Source organism: Neodiprion lecontei, chromosome 3 (genome assembly GCF_021901455.1).
Source record: "Neodiprion lecontei isolate iyNeoLeco1 chromosome 3, iyNeoLeco1.1, whole genome shotgun sequence".
NCBI classification, from domain to species: Eukaryota; Metazoa; Arthropoda; class Insecta; order Hymenoptera; family Diprionidae; genus Neodiprion; species Neodiprion lecontei.
In genome coordinates this window covers 28022714-28046003 of record NC_060262.1, presented here as the reverse complement: position 1 = coordinate 28046003, position 23290 = coordinate 28022714, and the positions used below count along the sequence as shown (strand labels likewise).

Here is a 23290-nt window from a genome sequence, read left to right as displayed (position 1 = left end):
ACGTATCTCAATTTGCAGCTTTCGGTTTGTTTAATTACTTTAACTTTAACATATTGTTGCGAGTTACCTGATTTTGGAAGATGTTGCAATATTTTTTCAAAAGCAAAAGTATTCGTTGAATGTGCACACGTCACGTTGCGTCATCGAGGAAGTTATTCAAACAAGGTTAGAAGAAGGAATGCCAATATTGGTTTTGTAACGCGAAATTTGAAGGGTTGAAAAATCTCCCTAACGAATAAAGCGCTGACTGAATTGCGTGTTTACGAAAATGATCGGTTTCGTCAAGAGTGCTTTCGACCGCACACGCGGAAATCTTAAAAATGATACAGATGTACCGTGTATCAGAGCTATCGACAAAGTTCAGTACGCGTTTGTAGCCTTGAAGGTTCTCTTCGCGTCGTGTATGAACTATATTAATCACGCGAATGACACGTTACTTTATACCACCGTAGTTATATATCAATTTCAGGATGACGCTGACGATGAAAATTGAACCATTACAATGAACACGATCCCGTTTAGGTTGTCACGGAAATAGTTTCTCGCGATTTATGGGCCCAATAAATGGAACATATCGTCCCCGTCACTTATCTTTGTCTCGAGCTCGAAGGATGCTTCATCACCGCTTATCAATTAGCAATTGTATATTTTATCAGTCAAATCTCTTCTCGTATTCCTTTCATCGTTTATCCTCTCCTCGAAGGACTTCCAAGAGTTGATGAAACTCGGTCGAAATATCGGCGACGAGTCAAATCGAGTTACAACTTTAACGCAATTAGTAATTGACGTACCGCCAAGTAGAATCGAATGAAACTTGACATTACAGCTGCAGCGAGTTAATCGACTTAAACTAGTTTCAAGGATCTTGCAGTATACCGACAGTTTACCCGGATTGTTCCTCCACCGAGATTATTGCAGTATATTGTGGGAAGGAGTTGAAGTTACGAATTTGAAAAGTTTCGAAGCCGCCTAATTCTGAATTATTTGGTGGCGGAACTTGCAAGTAAAGAAATCAAACTTTGAAGGAACAACAAAGTTTCGAATGGTCGGTAACCCGACGGCTCAAAGTTACGAAATTCAAAATTCTGAAAATTCAAGTTACTATGGAACAAAGTTTCGATAGAGAAAAATTCCGAAAATTAAAATATACCCCCACAGCGTAGTTTACTCAACGAGTGTGTGTGAAAAATCAGGAAAACCGTAAATCAGAATGACCGGGATTCCAAACGTAAAAATATATTAAAATTCAAATCAACGAAAGATCAAAGTGATGAAATTTCACTTTCGGACCTTTGACGTTTGGTTTCTTTACTTTAAGTTTCGCCGTAAAAAAATTCAGAATTTGGCCCTTTTGGAACTTTTCAACCCCTCGCCTATATTTCGGCTTGCACGCAAGACCAAGTTGAATAGTCTCGTGACTCGGCGATCGGTATAATAATACATTCAGCCAAAAAATCAGAATTGCCTTACAGAATTCGCACGTACTTTTGTGTTGACGGTGAATCGCGCAGCTCGGATAGTATGTAAAATTGTATAACAAAAGAATTGGACCCGCAGGGTGAATTTCAATAATTTTATAATAAATTGAACGAATATTCTTCGCAAGAAGATTTCATCAATCGCAACACGAAGATTGCTGAAAACGCTTTAACCAGCAATTTCTTAACATGTCTGAAGAAAATTTTCTCTTCCCCTGCGAAATATCGTGAAAACCTTTTTCCGAGAACAATGTTTCGTAATTTGAGGAAAACTGTCCGTCAATGTCTTTGCGAGAAAATTGGAATGCGTAATATTCGTGTAGGCAAGTTTGGCTCCGGCACGGCTGGCAGCTACCAGCCCTGTTTACACGGGTGATTCATTGAAAGAGTCCGAAGCATCGAGCATGCTAGAATAAGCAGACACGCATGTACTCGAAGTTTAAAGGTGTCGCGGTACAGAGAGGCGTGAGAGACTACGGTAAAAATAGAGAAGAAACTGTGCCAGCACGACGTTCGCCTACACGGAAAAAACTGTAATGTAGAATTTACATCTGTTGTGCCGAATGTTGGGACAGCATTTTTTTCAAGTCCGGTAGTAAGAGGTGCAAAATCCATACCGATGATTCCCTGGCTGCAACATTCGCACCTCAAGATTCGATAAGTAATTCTACCATGCGGCGAAGTTGAAGCCGGGAACGAGACGAGGCGGTTTAAATTCTTACCGCGTCTATTGGACTTACGAACCTCACTTCCTGCCCAACCGGCACCCTCTTCATCTCTCGGTCACTTTGCCACTTTCGACGAACGAATCAGAGGCGCTCCCCTCTCGAGTTTAAAAGCGCTTCACCGTCGCCGGTTGACTCCGGGGTTAATATCGCCTTTAATTCTTCGTTCGTCGTTGGTGGTGTTTTGTCTTTTGTTGTAAATTTCTTGCTCCTTTCTTTGACATTATGTTTCTTCTGTGCGTACTTCCGATAATCTGTTCGCGTTATCGAGAAGTCGTCGCACGCACGATTGGCTTCAATTGAATTTCACACATGCTGTACGCTCTGAGATTGTAGAAAATTATGACAGGGAGAATACAAAAGTGATGAGAAAGGGTCTTTCACCTTTATTACAAAACCACAAACTTATCCGGATGTGGAAGAGCTTCTAAGTGATGATAAAGAAGGTGATGCAAACAGCAGAAATTTTTATCGTCGTTTCTATGTAAGCTTTAAGGACTCGACCGTCGTCACGTGATCGTAAACGTCGTCTAACTCATCACGGAGAGAGACGCATCGAGATTTATAAAAGTCTACCTAGTTTTAAACGCGGTGACTAGAAATGGCCTGCCATTTTTTTTTTTTTAAGGATTGGTTATCGGCCGGTTACCGTCTGAATCTAAAATTACGTACCAAGAAAAAACTGTTTAAGGGTAGCCTCCGGTGAAATTGCTGAATCTTTGCATTTTTCAATATTATCAAACGCACATCACTACTGGTTTTCGGGCATTGAAAACCACGAACAACCATCTCAAAACGGGAAAAATGTTTATGGTAATGGGTCTTTGATAGATTTCAGACTACCCTATCTAATTTCTTTTACGCAAAATGTCGGGCTGTCACATAGATTTTTTCAGGATTCTTATAAGCATCGTGCAATCATGAATCTGAAAGAAAATTTTCAAAACCATATTTTTCCCTTTCTCTACCAATGCTGGTGCCATTCCCATTAAACCGAAGAATACCTAGCATCGATAATTACGTTTCGAATCCTATTTGTCGAACAAACTGAAAAACAAGAAATATGCTGAACTTGGCAAATTCACCAGAAAAATCTCCAGTGATCTTTTTTCCGCTAATGATGGTGAACATGAAAAAAATTAAATTCATGCTATGTGGCACAACTGAATCCGAGCAAATTCGAATAATATCAGAGTTCAATTATTTCGGGCGTTCTGATGATAACGACTATTTTCGAATTGTTGATACCATAGCTTTCGTTTTTCGATTTTGGTCGGAAGCATTTCTGTTACATTTTAGGGATGTTGTTTTATTCGTGCTAACTATCATTTCGACAAACAACGCTGTAGTTAGAAATTATTTAAACGGACGGTGGGGCCAATTTATTCTTGAAGATAAGTATACATATACTCGATTACCGAGTAATTTTGACTGGCAGAAACGGTAATCTCTTTTTTAAATACACGGTCATTCGACTGGACTCGCAGTTCAAAGTTAAAGTAGAACATTAAAATGATTAGTGAGTTTAATTTGCAAAGATATAGGCGAAATAACGTCGGTTATATCACCATTATAGCTGCGAGTATTCTACTCAAACTGATACCGCTGTACTAACTTGTACATAAATAACTGACTCTAGAGGTATTTTCCTCCTTACCATTCTATCGCCTATCAAGATCGACTCCACCTCGGTTGAGTTTTATTAAGAATTCATTATACGTGGTTCCAATTCCGCCGTGTGTCACTAAATACGAAAGGGACACAACAACGACTCGACGACGAAATACTATTAATAAACCTAGATTAAAATAGGCCTGTTACGTACGATGGCGCATCTTAAAAGATATTACCCATAACCACCGGATAATGGCCGCTGGACGACGATGGTGTCACACACGTAAGAGTTCCACGTCCATTAGTAATCGCACATGTTCCCCTGATGGATTGATACGCGTGTTTTTTAGCTCGCCACGAGTCACGCGGCGCGTAAAGCTCGTGAAATCTTTCGCGGACTGACGAAGAGATCGTTAGAATTTTGTATAGAAAAATTAAAAAAATGTTAGCAGCAGCCGGGTGTTCATTGGAATATTTATGGTACGAACGTACTGCGAAGATGGACGAAATACTCTACGTGGGGCGAAATATCTGCGCTAAACGATTATATTATACCATCGTAATTATAGCTTCCGCCCGCGATGCATTAGCCTGGAATTTATGTTAGTATACCACCGTCAGCGAGTTTCTCCTTCTTCTTCTTCTTCTTCTTCTTCTTCTTCTTCATCTTCATCCACGAGCTTAGTTATACTAATCTTCCATTTTTTTTCTTCTCGTTTTACTCCCGCGATATAACCAACGGCCCGCCGTCAATTCTTCAAATCTCTCCAGTGAAATGCTTCCACGACAGAATTATTATATACGGATTCGTTGAAAGAAGCTGTTAACCTCTTCTCGAAATTTTTACCCAACTGTAAAAATATTTTGACAAAGCCGAGATTCATCTTTCAAAATGTTCGTGTTTAAACGTGTATTGAAGGATGAACTCTCAATTTTCACTTTGAGTATGTTCTAGATATTTTCTTAGTAGTACTTATTTATCGCTTCTCGCAATATTTTTTTCCTATCATTTTACACGTAGCTAATTATTTCTGTGAAAAGAATATGTAAACAGAATCAATTCTCCGAACAATCTAAAACTGGTTTAAAAGATCGCTTCCTAATAAGCCTGGAGCGGATTGAGCAGATTTAAAAGATAAACTCGAGTAGACGATATTGCAAAAATTGAGGAAGCAGAAAAAGCTCGTGAATCGGGAAGTGGAGATGTTGATTAACGCGCGCAAAGTGATTCAGGAATAAACTTATCGGGTGCAGAATGCGAAATTATCATATCGCAAATCACGACCGTAAAACAATGTGGAACCTCTTGGCCCGAAGCACAGCACGATGCGGAAAACTGAAGTAGATACTCGAGTATAAAAAACGTCCTACGTTGAACGGAAACGGAGGTGGAAGAGAAAAAAAAATTTACCGCTGGTCAAAAATGAAGCGAAGCCCCGCGGAAATTGAGATAGGAAGGTTGATCGTCAGAAGCTGACAGTCTGGATAAATAATGTCCGTCCGAGCGTTTCTGTTTATCCTTACTTTTCTTTTTTCTCCATCCCTCAACAATTGATAAAAAATGTTGCCCCCAACGAGGGTTGAATCCGACCGATAACCCGATACGTATATCCCTTCGGGGTATCCGAGGGCATCCCTGACGTCCTGCAGGATGAAGACGAAGGCCTTCGACGATGTTTATGTATACAGGAAAAGCCCCTCTGATAGCATGCCGACACTTTGAAACCGTTTCATAAACGCGATCGTCTACGTAATGTGCATCCTCGCCGAGCCAAATCCATGACCCCAATAATTGCATTTATCCATCTATTTTTTCAACCCACGTTACGCGCGAGATGAAAAATTGGATATGTTATTTTTTCCCGGACAACACGGAACGGCGGAAAATTTTTTCGTCTAAAACAGAAGCTACGATGCATATTACGCGCTTTCCCGTTGATGGATTGTTAACTCGGTGAAAATTTTTACTACCTAATAGCGCGATATTTATCCAGAGAGGACCCACCACTCTGCCCTTTCAAATATATCAAACTAGTGGCAAACGGGTCGAGTGACTTTCCGCATATCGTACACCAGTACTTGATTTATTTTCCGCAGGCAGGCTTTTTTCACAATAACGATATTTTTTCGCGCAAGTGTAGTTGTCAGATACTGGCGAATGCGTTGCGTTAAAGAGGCGTGGCAGATTCTTAAAATTATTTTCATTTAATGAGGGAGGGAAATTAAATATGCCAAATAAAGATTTTGAACTTTATTTCACGCTAGCAAAACATCTCTTTGCAATGCAAAGCAACAAATCAACACTGAAATGTCGGGAAAACTTTTCTTTTACCACGGAGAATCATTCGCGTCGAATATCCCACTTGTATATTTATTTGCACGAAAAATCTGGGCTTCCCTTTCCACGGATTCAAAGTTTTCAATATTCGAGTCACTCGGGCATCGACTTGAGCATCTATTTACCCGAGTTTTGTTTTTTTCGTTCTACATACCAAGGGAGAAATGGAAAGCTTACCCACTACCTTTTCCCCGCACGCCATTTTTTGCTCGAAGCTTACACGTAGCCGTATTTTTCAAGTTTTATCGTTTACTGCAGTGCAACTTCTTTCGCATACCTGGCACCGTTTTTCAACGATCCTAAACCGAATGAACCTTCCTCGTAGAGACACTGAATTACCAAATACGTTACTCGTGAAAGGTTTTACGTGCAAAATTTTTGTCGTTTCCAACATGTTGCAATTATTTTGTACCATCCTTTCATCCCGTTACTGCAATTGTATTCAACGGTAAGCTTTTGAAGCTCAGGATAACGATGGGGCAGGAGAACAACGGTCATTGCCCCCTTAGAAAGGTAACAAATGGCGGTCCGGAGGAAACTTTTCCCTTGAGGAAACATTTGCGAATTCTGGAGTCAGCAATAAGCTGGATTACTTACGTCGGGGTCATGCAAGCAGCTTTTCGAGCTCTTCTTTTCCGTCTATGTTACAATTGTTACACTGTACATTCGGTACTGATCGGAAAAGTCTTTTCATTGCAGCCGGACACGAGCTTTTATCAGCCAATAATGTACTGATTCGGTAAAAGTATATGAATTAACCAAGAGATTAATGAAATCCGAATATGCGCGCTCTACTCGTTCCTAAGTCAATTGTACAGCTGCGTTGTTTTGGAGCGGAGTTGAAATTCCGAATTTGAAGAGTTCCGAATTAAGTACAGGAATCAAACTTTGTCGAAACATGAAAGTTTCGAATGGTCCGAAACCCAGCGCTCAACAATCCGAAACATCGAAATTCTGAATGATTCCGAAGAGTTTGAGTTCCGTGAATTTCTGGCTTCGCGTAAATTTCGCCACTTTGATCTTTCGTTGTTTTGGATTTTCGATATTTTTACGTTCAGAATTCTGGTCTTTCCGATTTTCGGTTTTACTGATTTTTTACATCCACTCGTTGAGTAAACTACGCTGTGTGAGTGTATTTCAATTTTTGGAATTTCACTCTATCGAAACTTTACTTTTCGGAACTTTGCTCTGTCGTGCCTTGAATTTTTGGAATCTTGCGTTCCGGAACTTTGAGCCATCGGGTTTCCGACCGTTCGGAATTTACTTGTTTCGTGAAAGTTTGACTTCTTTCTCATACTTTTCAAATTCGGAACTTCAACCCCGCCCCGTTGTTTTTCTTCGCTTTCGCTAACCCGGTCGCTCAATCAAACCTGCAATTAAATGACTTGGGATATTAGAGTAAAAGAAACGAAACCACGTACGGCTCACGACCCTTTAATTACTGCTCCAGGCTAGTTTGTTTTCTTTTTTGGGGAAAAAAAATTCTTCAGCTCCGACAATTTTCTTGATTGCTTCTCATTCATGCTATATCGTGTCTCAAGCTTTCAGGCTCATTATGACACACATAATATACTTTCGGCGGTTAACGGATACGAAAAGATGTAGACGCGTATCGTTTTATACGTGTTCTCCGAATTTTTTCGTGGTATAAAATGAGCCGGCAGAAACGATCTTCAAGGTGGTCACTCGCCTAGAAATCTTGCAAATAGCCTGGATTTGTCAGGGAAGTTGAAAACGATCGTGTAACAAAATTAAAATATCAATTCTACACATTCAAAGTTTGAGTAATTCTTTTCTGGCATTTCTTAAGAGACGACGAAACGATGAGAAGAATACGAAAATTTGTATCGAGAACACAGATGTTATAGAGTATCCGAGTCTCGAAAGAAAAAACTGGGTTTTGGGTCGTGGAAAGCCTGAAAATGTCGTGAATTGTATTTGGCAAAAACTAGCAGCCATCCTGTCCCCGGCTCGAAATGTTTGCGATTATAACACGCAGAACCGAGCGATCAAACCGATCGGCATCTCATTGTCTTTACGCAACACTCGTACACTGAGAAAAATTTCGTTTTTTACAGTGGCTAGAAAAATTCAGTAAAATAGGTATCGTTAAAAAACTGTTTGAATATTGTTGGGATTACGAAAAACGAGGTACGCGTAACCGTTTTGCGCAATCGTCGATCCTTTTTTGGTAATTGCAACGCAAAATCAGTTTGTGAGGTTTTCTCTACTTTTTTAGTTAAATTTAGGCTGTAACATGAATCTATTGTTGCACAAGCATTAAATTTTCGCAACAGTTGCAAGAAAATATAGCAACAGTGATCGCAATGAGAAAGAATAGCAACGGATACTAGACTTTCCGGCAACAGCTAGAAAACTAATTTTCACTTTCCACCTAGAACAATATTTTTCGATTGTGGTAAAAAATGAAAATCGTTAAGGACCGAGCGGTGACCGGAACTAAAAATTTCTCTCAGTGCATGATAAAACAACGTCGCATCCCACCAGAAACCCGAATCGCAAGAAAACGGAGGTAAAAAGCTTTTTCAACTTTGAAACCGTGACGGCAGTGGTCGAACTGCAGCTTATAAAAATCGGGCGTTACAACCGTCCAATCAATTCGATAGTTTGTCCGTCTCCTGGTATTCGGTGAGAAAGCATGAAAGAATGAAAGATTACACTGCGCATACGTATTCCGAACGTACGGAGAGGCACTTTGGCGACGTTTAGTTGACACCGGGTTTCGACGACGTCGCTAGAGCGCAGGCGAAACTCACTGCCAAGGTCTACGACGCCACCCCGGCGACCGTCGACGCGGACCTTCGCCAGGAGCTGGTCGCTCAGTGCGCTGTCCGAGGTGAGCGCTTCGACTTGAGGCCGTGATTTACACCGGCCGGTGTTCGGAATGCAGGATTTTTAATAATAGATAAATAGAAGATAAACGAAAAACAATCGGATCGTTATAATACGACGACGGATGACACGTATTGAGAATTGTTGAGCGAGTTCGCAACTTGCGGAGAAACTACGACTCGGATAAAAAGTTGGAGTCGAATTTTTGTGAAATTCTATCTCAATCTTGATTCTACTACGATGGATCAATTTTTTTTTTTTTTTAAATTCAATTGGTGAAAGTCGTACTCTGTTTCTAGTTTGCTTTTTTTTTTAACCTCATGCAAACAGTGCGTCGAAAAATTGAATTTTAATATCACGCGTAATGTGTAACGAGCGGGGATTTAATAACGAAATTAAAGAATTATCGTGCAACGAAACTGTGCTGCAGTGATTCGGTGTGATTTTATAAAGATTTACGACTTGAAGATTATCATATACGCGGGGGAAATATAGACAGTGATTAATGGTGAATATGTATCTACATTACATACGCTAAGGATATGAAAAATATTTCAACTCGTCCTGACGATTATACCATGTACAATAACGAACTGTGTATGTGTGTTCGATGAAGTATTTTCCCTCGTCGAGCGGTGTTTGTTTGTTCAAAATTGAAACGCGCACGTAACTTGGGTGTCTCGTTACACGTATCGTCGGTGGAATTATTTACTCTCAAATATATACATTCATACAGAGTGTCCGGTGTGTGGAAAAAGAATTTCCGCACTGTGTAAATAACTCGACTTGGGATGCCGGACTGTTACAGTGTTTACATTGGCCGATTAAAGCGGTGCTAATGTCAATCAATCTACGCTCGATAACGCTGAAGAAACACAAATCCCGGCAATTAATTAAATTGCAGGAATGCGCGGTGTAGAATCAATCAAGCGAAATTCCCGTTTACGTTTAACTGGCGGAGAAAACTTGTGCAGTTGGAAATATTAAAAGAAAAGGAATCGAAGAAAAAACGTCATAAATCACCGTACGAAATCTGTGTATAAAATAAAAATTTCGGTTTGATTTGAACTTCGTCGCTGTAGTGGAGCTGTAAAAAAAAAAAAGTGATACGTAATAAACGGTCAGTTCAGTTGTTTTTTCCCTTTATTTTTCTTGCGTAAAACTTCGGAAAAACACAAATATCAAAAAATTTATAAGAAGGTACGAACACAATGCGTCGAACCTTTCAAAGTCTTTAGGGTCTTAATTTATTCTCAGATTTTCTCGCGCGCTGGTAAAACGGTGGCATAATTCTGTGACGGTTATGAAATTTCCGAAAGCAGGTGAATAGTGAGTTTAATTGCCTGAAAAAATCCCCGTCAGGCAAAATTTAAAACCTTATTTACCACCCTTTTACCTTTGAGCTTTACGAATTTTTTTTTCAAAAGTTTGTAGTAAAACACGGTGGTATTGCGGGAATCGCTTGCGCATCCAATTTGGTAAGCTCGGTGAGATGAGCCTCTCAGATTTCTCTGCGGCATCTGCGAGATGCGTTGCCGGTTTCTTTTCAGCCGCTATCATATCCCTCCATTACGCATTTCTTTTTCGCTCCCGGTTATACGAGGGTGATTTTTATTGAATTTTTTTCACTTACCATATGCGGTGAAATTGTCAGAGAAAACGATTCGCGACCCGATGTAAAATTCGAATATAGTTTTTATCGCAAAGTTTCGGTAACGTGTGTTTATCAAATTTCATATCCTGGGATTGAATAAGCTTCGGATAATCTGGCTTGGTCCGAATTTTCAGACAAATTAACCCCGGATCAGTGGAAATCCTATAGTGTTGTTTTTACTCGCTCTACAGCGAGAATGAAAAAAGTTATTTTTCTCACAACGTTTCGATCTGATGTTACGGATATATCATAAATCAAATATTCGAGAGTTACTTTACCGGAAACAAGCCAAATTCGCATAAATTTGTCACAAATGGATAAAACATTGCAACAAATTTTGGGTTTTCAAGTCGTACGATAAATGATACACAACATATACTTCGAAAAAAAAAATGTTTGCCAACTTTTGAGATCACGTAACGAAAACTTACCCTCTCTTCGCTACGCGTACCGATTACCGTCACGTTTTATTATACGTGAAACTGGAGATATAAACTTTCTTCCCTCGTTTCATTATTTGACTGTTATACAGAATGCCAGGGTAGACAAAAGTTATGCAAAGGGGTAAATTTAAGGCGCCAGGATAAATATAAGCGTCGCGAGCGCATCAAGCCTGAATGTGATGAGATTAATTATGTACTTACGTTAAAGTCTTCCCAGTTATTCGTGAATAATTTCACCACAGCGTGCTGCTAAAGAAATGACGAAAAGTGTGCTTTCCTAAGCTGTCTTACAGTTTCAACTGTGAAATCCGACGTCGCAAATTCGCAACGAGAATAATTTTCACTGCTGGTTTATGTGAGAATTTTTTTTTTTTTTCTCTCCTCAAAGTCTTGCGACGAACGGTTCTAAAAAAATGTCGCAGGCTGAACATCATATCGTAAATCGTATTTTATGGATCTCTGACGACTTGTAAAAAAGCTCTCTGCTCCATTTGTACGCATACGCAGACTTGGGAATGCTTTTATTCTTCAATCAGAAATGGCTCGAACTTGAAGGAAAAATAAGGTCTTCGTATTTTCGCAAATTAACCATCGATCACGAAACTCTCGAGGTTCTTTCGTGAGTCAGTAATGGAAAGGATGTTTTGGATTCAGATAATCCGTATATTGCCGAACGTTATCGATAATCCGTCCTGCTTGTATCCCGGGAGGTTTTCCCTCCGTATTTTTAGCTCTCTCTTATCAACCATCCGCTAATTTGATATCCAATGTTAACCTGTAGGCGAATATTCCGAAAATGCATTACGTTCGATGAATGCCAATTCCGTGTTCACGGGATGTAGGTTTCAGATTTTTCTTAAAGATGAATCAGACCCAGACTCTGAATCACGAGTTTGGAAAACATAATGAAAAACAATTCTAATGAACTCAAGCAACATTATTTACGCCAATGATGTTAGCGAAAAGGTACCAAATAACACAAGCTAATCAGACACCAATGATTTGAGAAAATGTTTTGTAATTAAAACATTCGACATGATCAAACTTTGGTGTTTTTCATGCGATTATAATGTTCGTGGGCTCATTTTGTTCGCCATAAGGATCCCCGGAGGTGGTCTGAAAATTTTAGAATGCTTTTAGACCATGTGCCAGAATCTAGTTAGTGGGCAAAATAGACCAAAGAATATTAAAATAGAATCAAAAACACCGGAGTTCGATCATTTACAACGTTCTCATTGTAAAACCTTTTACCAAATTGTTAGTGTCTGCGCTTATGTTGTTTAAATTTTGTCAGATGCCTTTGTATAATATAATAGTGATTTAATTACCTTCGAATTCACTGCAGAAGATATTTACTTTGCATCGCCTTTGGTGATATAAGATGATATAAGATTGGCCTTCGTCGAAAATTACTCTTTCTCACTTTAATGTAACAATTTCGAACCTCTAGAATCCGAAAACCAGGTTTCAAAAAACAATTTCGGTTTCGATTTCAGCCAATCGGTCTGCTCGAGAAACTTCCTCGATGATCTCGGTAACGGCTCGATGAAAAAATTTGAAACTTACAGATTTTGACAATCAACTGACGGGCATGAAAAATCACCATGTACTGTTCAATCCAAACTTCCGCCTCTACTGGAAATAAATCGAATTTCAATGTTTTACCGATAAACATATACTTTTTTCTCCTTATTACTTTTTCTAAATAAACTCTTTGTGTTTTTCCGTTTATATATATATATATATTTCAATTATCGATTTCCTGTTCATCAAAAATCTTTGTTTCTAATTATTCTGTCAAAACTTTTTTATCCAGCTGCCAAGTCCTGTCAGTTTCAGATCTTTCTCTCGTTCGTTACCGACAGACTTTTTCTTTTTCATGGTGATGAAAATTATAGCGGAAAACCAATTTTTTCCAGCTTATTCAAACGATCCTTTTCCTTCCAAACTTTTTGTTCAGACTGTAGGTTTTTAACCAGGGGTTTACGTGGGTCTTGAATTTTTGAGAAATCTGTTTTTTCTGTAATTTAAAAAAAAAAATATATATATATAATCAAAGAAATATTTTAATCGAACTTAAGGCACATGAGAGAACAACATTTGAACTATATGTGGTAAAACAATTAGTAGTTCTGTAATTAAGCTGGAAAAAAAATTATAGAAAAAACAGATTTTTGGAAAATTCAAGACCCACGTAACCCCTTGACTGGACTTTGCGTTTATTCATCCTCTTAATTAAGCAAACGACGTAATAAAGCATCCGTCAAAATTACCCGCTTATGCATTGTTCAGGAGCACAACAGTTTTCCAGCAGGGTATTCAGGATGATATTTCGCAAAACGGAGATGTATCTCCCTAACTCTGGAGCAGAGGATCAGCGTGCCGAGATTGCGTTTTGTCCAAGTCTCAGCGATCACGCTCGTCTTTCGCTTCTCTTCATTCTTTTCTCCATTCTCTTTGCCTGTAATTTTCCCCCGAAGACAAGGGTAGCTTTGAAAGTGCTCCGAAGGGACCGCGCATCGTTGTTTCTCGCTTTGAAATCCCTCGGATATTCTTGCTTTTTGGCCCCTCGCGGCACACACCCTTGCGTCTTATTTTTAACGCACATCGCCACTCTGAATACGATATTCTCGAAAACAACGACGAAGTGTAACGCAAAGCCTTAATTTATTTTCACTCTAAAGCCGTTCACACTAGATTCAACAACTTTTCTTCTTTCGTTATTCAACGGTTAATTATCACGTACCGAATTGTCAAACATTGAGCCCGTCGTAAAACGGTCCTAGAATCAGAACAAACAATCATTTCGACGACTGACTTAACACGTGACAGCAGAGCAAAAATTGCTTTCCGAGTATTAACTTCGGGTGAAAGACAACGCGTTAATCATCCACCGTGCGAAATGTCATCCAAAATTAACCTGCGTAAAACTTTGATCTGTGAAACGATGCGGGGAATGTTTCTTGCGACAGGGAAGATAGTGGGCTAGAAGCTGAAGCTGCATTAATGACTTTCCGCCTCATGCTTCCGTCTTGTACTTGCGGCTAATTACCGGATCGAGTTAGAGGATCATCGCGTGCGTCTCTCGCGAGACATTCATCATTAATTCATCCCGCGAGTCGGCCAGCCATCCGAGATCCTTGCCTCAGCCCAATTAAGGATACGCGAGCTGATCTTCCTTCCAGCTCGACGCTAACAGGTCGAGATTGGGATTATTAACCAGAGCCGCGGCGTATCTGATTTCTTTTCATCCTTAATTCGAGGCATTAAGACGGGTAACACGGGAAACCGTAAAACCAGTTTACAGCTTTTAATATCAACCCGCCGTAAACGACGGACGTCACCTTTCGGCGTTCCTGCTTACAGCCAGCTCCGGATAGAAGAAGAAAGGCTTGCACCCTCCCACGCTTTAATTTAAAATACCGACTATCCCCTGCGGTGAAGGCGGCAACCCCTCGCGAAACTGTTATTTTTCATGTCTGGTTTAAAACTTTCAAACAGAAATCTGTACGTCTATCCTCCGTCGTCGATATTACACGCGGTAAAAATGTGCGCCTAATTGCTGTCCGCACATTGAATGCCGCGTTACAGAATCAAATTACTCCATTATATGGTTGAAATAATTGAACAATCCAATCTTACTTACTGCTGTTATATGTACTTACACAATAAAGGCGGCACAATTGCGACTTGATACGAAAATTGTACTTTAAATATTATCAAAATAAATTAAAGTAAAGACCGGACAGAACAACATCGTGTCACAGAATTTGGCTCAACATCATTGTACCTATCAAGTTCACTTTGCGCTGACAAAATATTTTACGGCTTCACCGCTGCTCACTGTACATTGGCATTTTCGAAAAAAATATTTACAAGGCAGATTAACCGGCAAAGTGCGGTTGAGATTTGGTCATGTGTTGAAAATTATTACTCGTTTAAAGCAGATTTCATCGAACGCCTAATTTCGGCATTCGCGAAGCGCGCTTGAACAAACAACGGTGATATGTTAATCATCGTCGATCGATAGTTGATGGAAATAATTGGATACGTTAGGTAAACAAATATAGTAGGATTACGATTAGCCATCGAAATGTAAAATCTCCACTTGCCTAAGCTATCACACCAGTTATTTAAGCTTCATGCTCAACTGGTCGTTTGTTTGTCGTGCGGTTATTCATAGAAACTGGCAAACAAGTGCGTAACGCATTAGATTGTCGGTCGATCAAACGAGCCGTGTGTAATTTTTCCCGATAATTTTGATAAACAATATCGAACGAAGGTAGTGCATAGTAACGTTATCGGGAGTGAATTTCAGGTGGATAAGCGCACTGCCTTCGTCAGCAAACACTCCACCTTTCATAATCGATTCAGCTGCAGTGTCGGGAGATGTTCATGTCACTGCATTAGGCGATTCGTCAGAAGCTAAACGGAAGCATAAATTGCATCCATTCCACGCTATTTTAGCAAGCAAATATTCATCATTCTGGTTTATTTTAAGGCAGCTACCGAGCCCTTCACGGTTCAACAATTCCGCGCTTATTTTTGGCTTCTGATAACTTTTTTTCATCGTTTTCATACGGCAATTACTTCTGTAACCATTCTGCAGAGCGTGCTAGCTGTGCTATCGTCATCTTTTCCAAGAATTCGCCGATGCTTTCAGCCGTCTCTCTGGATGATTGAGTTTCCTTTTTCGTCGCGCCATTTCTTCGTCCCCTTCTTCTTTTACTTTTCCATGTTGTATCAGGCAGTATGCCTAGTCCCATTTTTCAACCACCCGAATAAGTAGAAACTCTGCAAGGTACGAAATTCTTTCTTGGTCGTTCAGGTTGTATATATGTCTGTGAAATTAACGATGACACGGAAAATAATTTCAATCAATATTAATACACCGCAGAATAATGTGTTTTGACGTTTGTTGAGAGATATCTGAAAAGCAGGAATAACGTACACATGAATAAGAAAACGGAACGTGAAGTGAAAACTGCACTGCTGATTTTTCGACTTGATATTACAACTTCCCTTCTTCGGTATGACGAAACGGGAAATGAATAAATAGAAAGGAAAAAAAAAAACAAAAAAAACTGGAAGATCATCTAGCTTCTGGAACAATAAATGAAGGCATCAAACTAGAAGGCACGGAAACGAGCTTTTTTACGTGAATCTCCTAAAATGAATGTGGCGTAAATCGCGCGCATTTACTGCCATTTCTTGAGGGAGCGGAGGATACTCTGACCTTGAGCCTGTATGTCAAAGGTTAATTACCGTTCTTTCACGACTGTGATGGTTGATGGCCGGTAGGCAATGGAAAATCTGCCGGCTTCTTGCTAAATTAGGTAACAATATCGCCTTGGATTTGGGAGCTAGTTGTAAATGCGCCCGTATTGTTAATAAAAGTCCGGACCCGCGTTACATCGACTAATATATATTATACGAGGTATGAAAAAGGAGACGCGTCACACACACCCAGCTCAGCTTGTCACTCGGAATTTTTCACTCTGGTAGTTTTTACTCGCCGCTTGGGCTTTGAGTAAAAGCTCAGCTCGGAAATTTCTTATCCGATTATGTGCCAAATGTAGTTCATTTTTCGCAAAGTGTTTATCACGCAAAATGTTGCGTGTTAATAACGTGGATGATTGTATATATATGTTCTTTCTGCAATTACGAAATCACGTCGTGTTTCGTTCTCGCTTCTCAAAGTGCTCGGTTCGCAAAAATTTCACACGTTTTAGTGATTTCATTACGTTGTCGTACCTTGAATATTTATCAAATTATCGTACTACCAATTAGCTACAAAGATATTTTTAGAAATAGAGAAATCAAAGATACCGAAATCATAAACAAAAGCTTAGATTCGAACGAATCTACAGAATTTTTAACAAATTTGAAGGGATTTGAAACGAAGCAGCGATATCTAAGCTTTTACTGATAATTCCAGTATTTTCTATTATCGAATTTTAAAAAGCGATCATCCCGTCATATCATAAAATAAATGAAAATTATGCATTTTCGGTGAACAAACCTCCGCGAGTAACGCATCGGATTTATGGAAACGACGAACTTAACGTTGAAATTTGGAATTTCATCTCGCGTGTAGATGGACTGAGAGAATTTTCGCTCAAGTTCGCTGCTCCAGAAACCTAGAAAAGTATCCCTGCTGTAGAAGCTGGGAAGATAAATTGAAACTCCCAAGACTCCAAACCTCCTCGCCGGACGTTTTCCGGACAGTCCCAGACAGCGTCCCCGATACGTGATAATTCCCTTCCCGTTTTTCCAAACCCTCAAGATTCCCTTGACTCACGTCGTAAAACAGTTCTCCAATTCGATTCCTGCATTCTATTCTCTTTCTACTCGGTAACTGCCTTTGTACGTACACACATGCCGTGTAACTACCTACCGCGATTTATCGCAACTTTCAAATCAGACATAAAATACTTTTATTTTCAAAGATTTAATCAAATGCGAGTGAACAAGTTTCGAGATTCAAAAAATAGTGCCATAATTTTTGTGTACGTGGTTATTTTCATGAGAAACTGTCGATCCGATATCGACTTTTCGAGTCTTCAACTTTTCGTAAAAAATTTGGTAATCATTTTTTTCCAAATGGACGCGTGAGCTTAGATGATGAAAACACCGTAATTTCTTCCAATCCGATTCTTACCCAACCGAATATTCGTCACTCTGATCATATTCTGTTGGACCAGTCATTTTTTTCAACTTTAGACTATAACGAAGTGGGGGAATTTCGTGGGCGCAAAGACACGCGTTTGCGTGCTAAAATAAAAAACGCAATAAAGCAAGATTTTGAACGCTCAAAGCCACCGCGTTCGGATTGCAAGAATACATCGAGTCATCCCACGCAACTTCTCGAGCTCCGCTGAAAGACCAAGTTTTTAATATGCTGTAATCTGCAGCCGCAGAGACTCGAGTTTCCGAATCGGAAACCCCATTTATGCACATCAGTGGGATATTTTACGGCAGCTTTTCTTCCCCCTAGTTTTTCAATTACTCCACAACGCCGCGTTTTATCGTCCAACTTTTCTCACAGGGATCTAAAGCTACTGGATTCTCTCTCCCTGCATTCGTACAACGTGCGAGGTGTACAATCGGTGCTACCTCTTTCGGGGATAAAATCTCTTGCGACGTTTAACGACGCCGCGTTTATATTCCAGCAGCGGGATGGACTCTGAACGGATATCTCTGATAATTGCGCGGGGAAATTTCCCTTCCGCGAGTCCACAGCCTGAAGATTTCGTCCATCGGCTTTTCACGAAATTTACCTTCGCCGTGAACTCGAGTTTAAAATAGGAACGGACGTATCGAAACTGTCGAATGTTCCCCTTGCGATTCGCTTTAAGGCAAGTTGACTCCTCTCTATTTCGACTAATTCATGCAGCAAGCGGTAATCGATTCTTACCTTTTCACATTCGAACCTCGAAACGATCGTAGAAGTGCCGACAACTTTAGCTGTTGGCAATAATTCATCTACACCGCATGTAACTGAAAACTATCCCGAATGGGCTATCATGACGATTTACGATTTTTCCTTTTCAACGAAGGCATTTTTCTCCATTTGCACATTTTTCGTGACCATTTGCACCGGGTTTTTTTTTTCAACTCCCTAGTCAAAGTCGGATAAAGTCTATAAATTCGAGTTTATCGCTGAAAAATTATTGAAAATTGCTCAGTAAGTCGTTGAATTTGCAAACCCGATGTCTGTTACAATTTAAACGTATCAAGCTTGTTATGTTTCGATTACCATGCTTCTTACGTCCGTAAGCAGATGCAATCTTCAAGCCTGGATGTTTTCATAAAATTGTTAAAACGCGTGACAAAGTTAAATCAGAGAAATGGTCAAAATCGCCGGACTGTAGTTTCGTACTGAATATAATATTACACATAGGTACGTAAAATTGAATAATTGGAACAGCTGTCGACTACTAATACTAGGGTCAGAGGGTCATCTTCGGGGGTCGAATAGTGTGATTACAGCTTGTTTTATTAGCTACTCTTCGCCGGCCACGTGAGCACGTTGTGTGGTAATCAGTGGAAGGAGTTTCCCTGAAACAATTTGGCCTAACGTGTGGAGGGAAATCCAGTTTCTCTAGGCAGGCGGAATGTGTATAATGTAACGTCTGGATTAAGTTGTGCACGGTTTCACCTACGGAGCCTTGATTACAGCTCTTCGGTCCCATATTAAGGGTTACCCGAAGTAATTATCCTTCGGTGAAACAGTGAAAATTTATCCGACTTCTCGCCACCGTATATTTTCGTGTAAATATACATAGAATTAAGTTCAGAAGCGAAAGCTCGTGGATATGGAAATTCTCTGATGTCACAATGTGGTAATAAAATTTGTGCTAAAATTTCTGGTGAATTTAGCGAGTACAACAAATTTATAATATCGTAGAATAGTGAGTTTTATACTTCACGCGTGTGACTGTACAATAGCCGTTTCGATTTCTCGAAGAGTATCAAAACCGTCGTGAAAATATCGTTTAATGTACGGAATGTTAAATTTATAGCCAATTTCCTTCGAAAAGTAGTAAAGCACGTTTACTCGGATAAGGGTCAATAAACGCTTTGCCGTATCACTGGTTAAAGTTCGGTTACGGTTTGTAACCGAAATTGATAGGATCGTTCATGTGTATCGAAATGTGAGCAGGGTCATTTCGCATCAAATCATCCAGACTTACCACGCACCAATTTTTCGTCCTCCCTTCGGGATATTAGATTTATTTTTCACTCCTTCTTCTTTTTGTTGAAATTTATGGCTGTCAAATGATGAACGCAGCCCGAATATTTAGGGAATGAAAAATCGTTCACCTGAGCTGTGACGATGATCTTCTTATTTTCAGCAAATTCATACTTAAGCGCAGCTTCGCAAACCCGGCCTCGAATAGTCATTTATTTTCACGTCACCTTTATCGTTTCAAGGGTATAAAAAATAAAAAAAAAACTTACAACCGCGAAAATTGATCATAACATCTGGATCTGTCGTCGAAGTCCACGCCTTGAATTTCGTTTTTAATAAATCTAAAAACATGTCTTCCGACACTTTTAAGTTGTCACGATATTATACAGCTGTAATTAATCTAATATATATATTCTACGAGATTTCATCGTTTAAAATTTGGCTGGAGAAAAAAAGAAATCGATTCGACAAATGTTCGCTAAAAATATAGCATGGCTATTACAATATGTTGTACAAACCAAAGTCTCGCGCTTCGTCACCTCAACTCGCTTATAATAGGTTAAAGTATCGAGTATTTTTTGGCAAAACTGTTAAACGCGTTGAAAAATAGATGTACCAATTTTTCTCCTACGTCAATACGAGCAGATCCGTATTTTCCTCTTTACGTCAAATAGTTTGATAGTCAGATTGCCTGTTCGCATCGCAACATTACAACAGACAATAATTCCGATTAATTATCGCCAATGAACAATTACGCTCTTGCGGAATAACGCGAGAGATTTAAGTAAGTTTACAAAGAAATCGGCTTGAGCGAAACAAACTCGGTCTCACAATTAGTCCGTATCGTCAAGTGAAATAAAAAACTATGCCGCCGGCAGGAGCGATATCTTTAAGTATTTGCGTATAAAAGCTAGTAGCTCGCAGGTCAGCTGTTGCCTCCGTCACCAGAAATACACAAGCGTATCTGCTTCCTCGCTTCTCCCACGTCATCATCCCCATATAACTAAGGACAAGTCTTTCCAGCTACAAGCTCACGGTCCATCCTTTCTTATTTGCAATTGGCGTAAGGTGGCTACGAAAATATGCGTAACGGAATTTGAAAATACACGCAGGCATGTAGGTATGTAACGACATCTGTATCGGTGGAACTTAAGGTCGTAAATACGCGTCTCGGTTGACCCTCTTGACCGTAACACTGCGTGGAGGAGGAATTGCTGGGAAGTTCGTAACTTTTGGCATGACAACTCCATCCGAACTTGTCTCAAGGCTTGAGGGATGCACGGTTCACCCACGTCCTTACTCACTCCCGAAACCTGGCTAATTTCAACCCCAAGACAACGACCTCGCAGGCATTCCCATTTCCCTACGTCGAGATGGCGCATTCTGAATAATATCAGCTATTATATCCTGGTGAAATGAGCAATATTGGAGGCTTTACACCAACGACTGTGTCACTGACTTGCTAACAATTTTCGCGTGGGTAACAGTCGGACGGGTGCAGAAGAAATTACGACTGAAATTTGGCACCGAAAAGCTGCTGGTGTGCTATGAAAAGCTCACAAAAAGAATGATCTAGCAATCTCGAGACGATTTTAATGTTCTATTGAATATGGATACTGTACGTTCGCTCTAGTGACACATTTCTTCATCGTGAACAAAAATTCTCGAGCTGCCGTGCACGAGGAGCGGGGTTGAAGTCTCGAATTTGAAAGGTTCCGAAAGAGCCTACTTCCGAATTATTCAGTGGCAAAAGTTGAGGTAAAGAAATTGAACTTTGAAGAAACAACAAAGTTTCAAATGGTCCGAAAACCCGATAGCTCAAAGTTTCGAAATGTAAAGTTCCGAAAAGTAAAGTTACGATGGATTAAAATTCCGAAAATTAAAATATACTCACACAGCGCAGTTTACTCAACGAGTGCGAGTAAAATATATTTAAAAAAAAACGAAAATCACAATGACCAGGAATCTGAACGTGAAAATATCGAAAATCCAAAACAACGAAACAGATCAAAGTGGTGAAATTTTACCAAGCCAGAAATTCACAGATTTGAATGTCTTCGAATATTCGGAATTTCGATGTTTAAGATTTTGAAATTTGCTCATTTTCGCCCTTTCGGCATTTTGCACTTTCGGAACTATGAGCATCGGGTTTCGGACCATTCGAAACTTCGATGGTTCGTCAAAGTTTGATTTCTCTGCTCCAAGTCTCGCCAGTAAAAAAATTGAATCCGGCGCTTTCGGCACGTTTCAAATGCGGCACATTTCAACCACTCTCCACGCACGATACTTACGACACCTCTTATCCTATTCGGAATTTCCAAATGTCTCATACATGCAAACTGTTACAATAGCTGTGAATTTTTTTTTACCGCCGAGTGGATTTCTTGCGGTTTCTTTTATTCCTCGTGGGGAAATTTTCCCTACTGTTTCCAAAATGGGTCGTGCCCGAGGCGCGGATGAGGGTCTGCAGACGCTAAGGCGTGGAGTGTGCGAGAATTTGCGACAGCGAACAAAAATACATACTTTGGCATTCCGCCCACCGACGGGCGGGGAAAACGCTATTCGCGACGAGCCTCGATCCGACCAAACTATCGGCCGAATTGTCTGACCGGCACCTGCCTCTCACTACTTGGGCTTGAACGCGCCTCGCGAAAATCATCGGATTCGTTCTCGACGAATTCGCGCAGAGATTAACGATGCCGTCAACGATGTGGCTGCTTCGAATTTTTACACTTTATCAACGCTGTGCAACGAATCTCGGAACGCATCGTTCCTCACAGAGCCACGTTAAGTTTCATCGATTAGGGAAAATTCCCCCGTCACGTATCGCTTCGCGTCATATAACTTGGCTGCAAGTGGGACGCGTACCCACTCTATGTCAAATACCCGAAATATTTCATAACCTATTAATAATCGCTGGAATACAGCGTAATAGTAGACGCGCGTATAATGAAGTTTCCCTCATCAGTCACAACGGTCACGTATTGAAGTGAAAAAACGAACGGTATTGTTTTCGCGATTCGCGGGGCGAGTTCACGCATATAACTATCTCTGCTTTTTACACCGCTTGGTCGAAACCGATAATCCTTTATTTCACGACTTTTCACTCTTCAGCTCGCATTCCACGCCCAACTCGTACTTATGGATGTACAGTAACAGCCCGGCCAAGCATCCATCATCTCGTTCAGTGCGTCTGACAATGAGAAGCGGATTCATCGAAACCACGAGATTTTAAAAGTCAACTCGCTATCCCGTAATTTTCATTCACAGGGCTGTACAAGCGACATGTGCCAAGTGAGGCTTCTTTGAAGTGGCTGGTTGGACGAACCCTCTCGTTCATTATCGTCGGACGCACGACGTCCTCCGTAGTCGTTGTTCCTTCGCTTCTTCGAACTGCTTTTTTCACGCCCACGTATTTCTCACTCCGCGGAGGAAATTCGCCGAGCACAAGCAACCGAAATATCATGGATTAGTGTCGACGGCGTAGATA

The 23290-nt window shown here is 40.2% G+C and overlaps 1 protein-coding gene across 7 annotated transcripts in view; it reads left to right on the top strand.

The window, feature by feature from the left end:
- Nucleotides 1-8977: 8977 nt before the first annotated feature.
- The window catches only part of LOC107218039 (FMRFamide receptor), a 28460-nt gene continuing 14147 nt past the window's right edge, over nucleotides 8978-23290 (top strand). For 2 of the 7 annotated variants that reach the window (XM_046734217.1, XM_046734216.1), the window contains exon 1: nucleotides 8978-10032. The gene's annotated coding sequence lies outside the window, so the exon portion shown is untranslated. The other 5 variants (XM_046734215.1, XM_046734218.1, XM_046734214.1 and 2 more) reach the window with 5 other exon arrangements.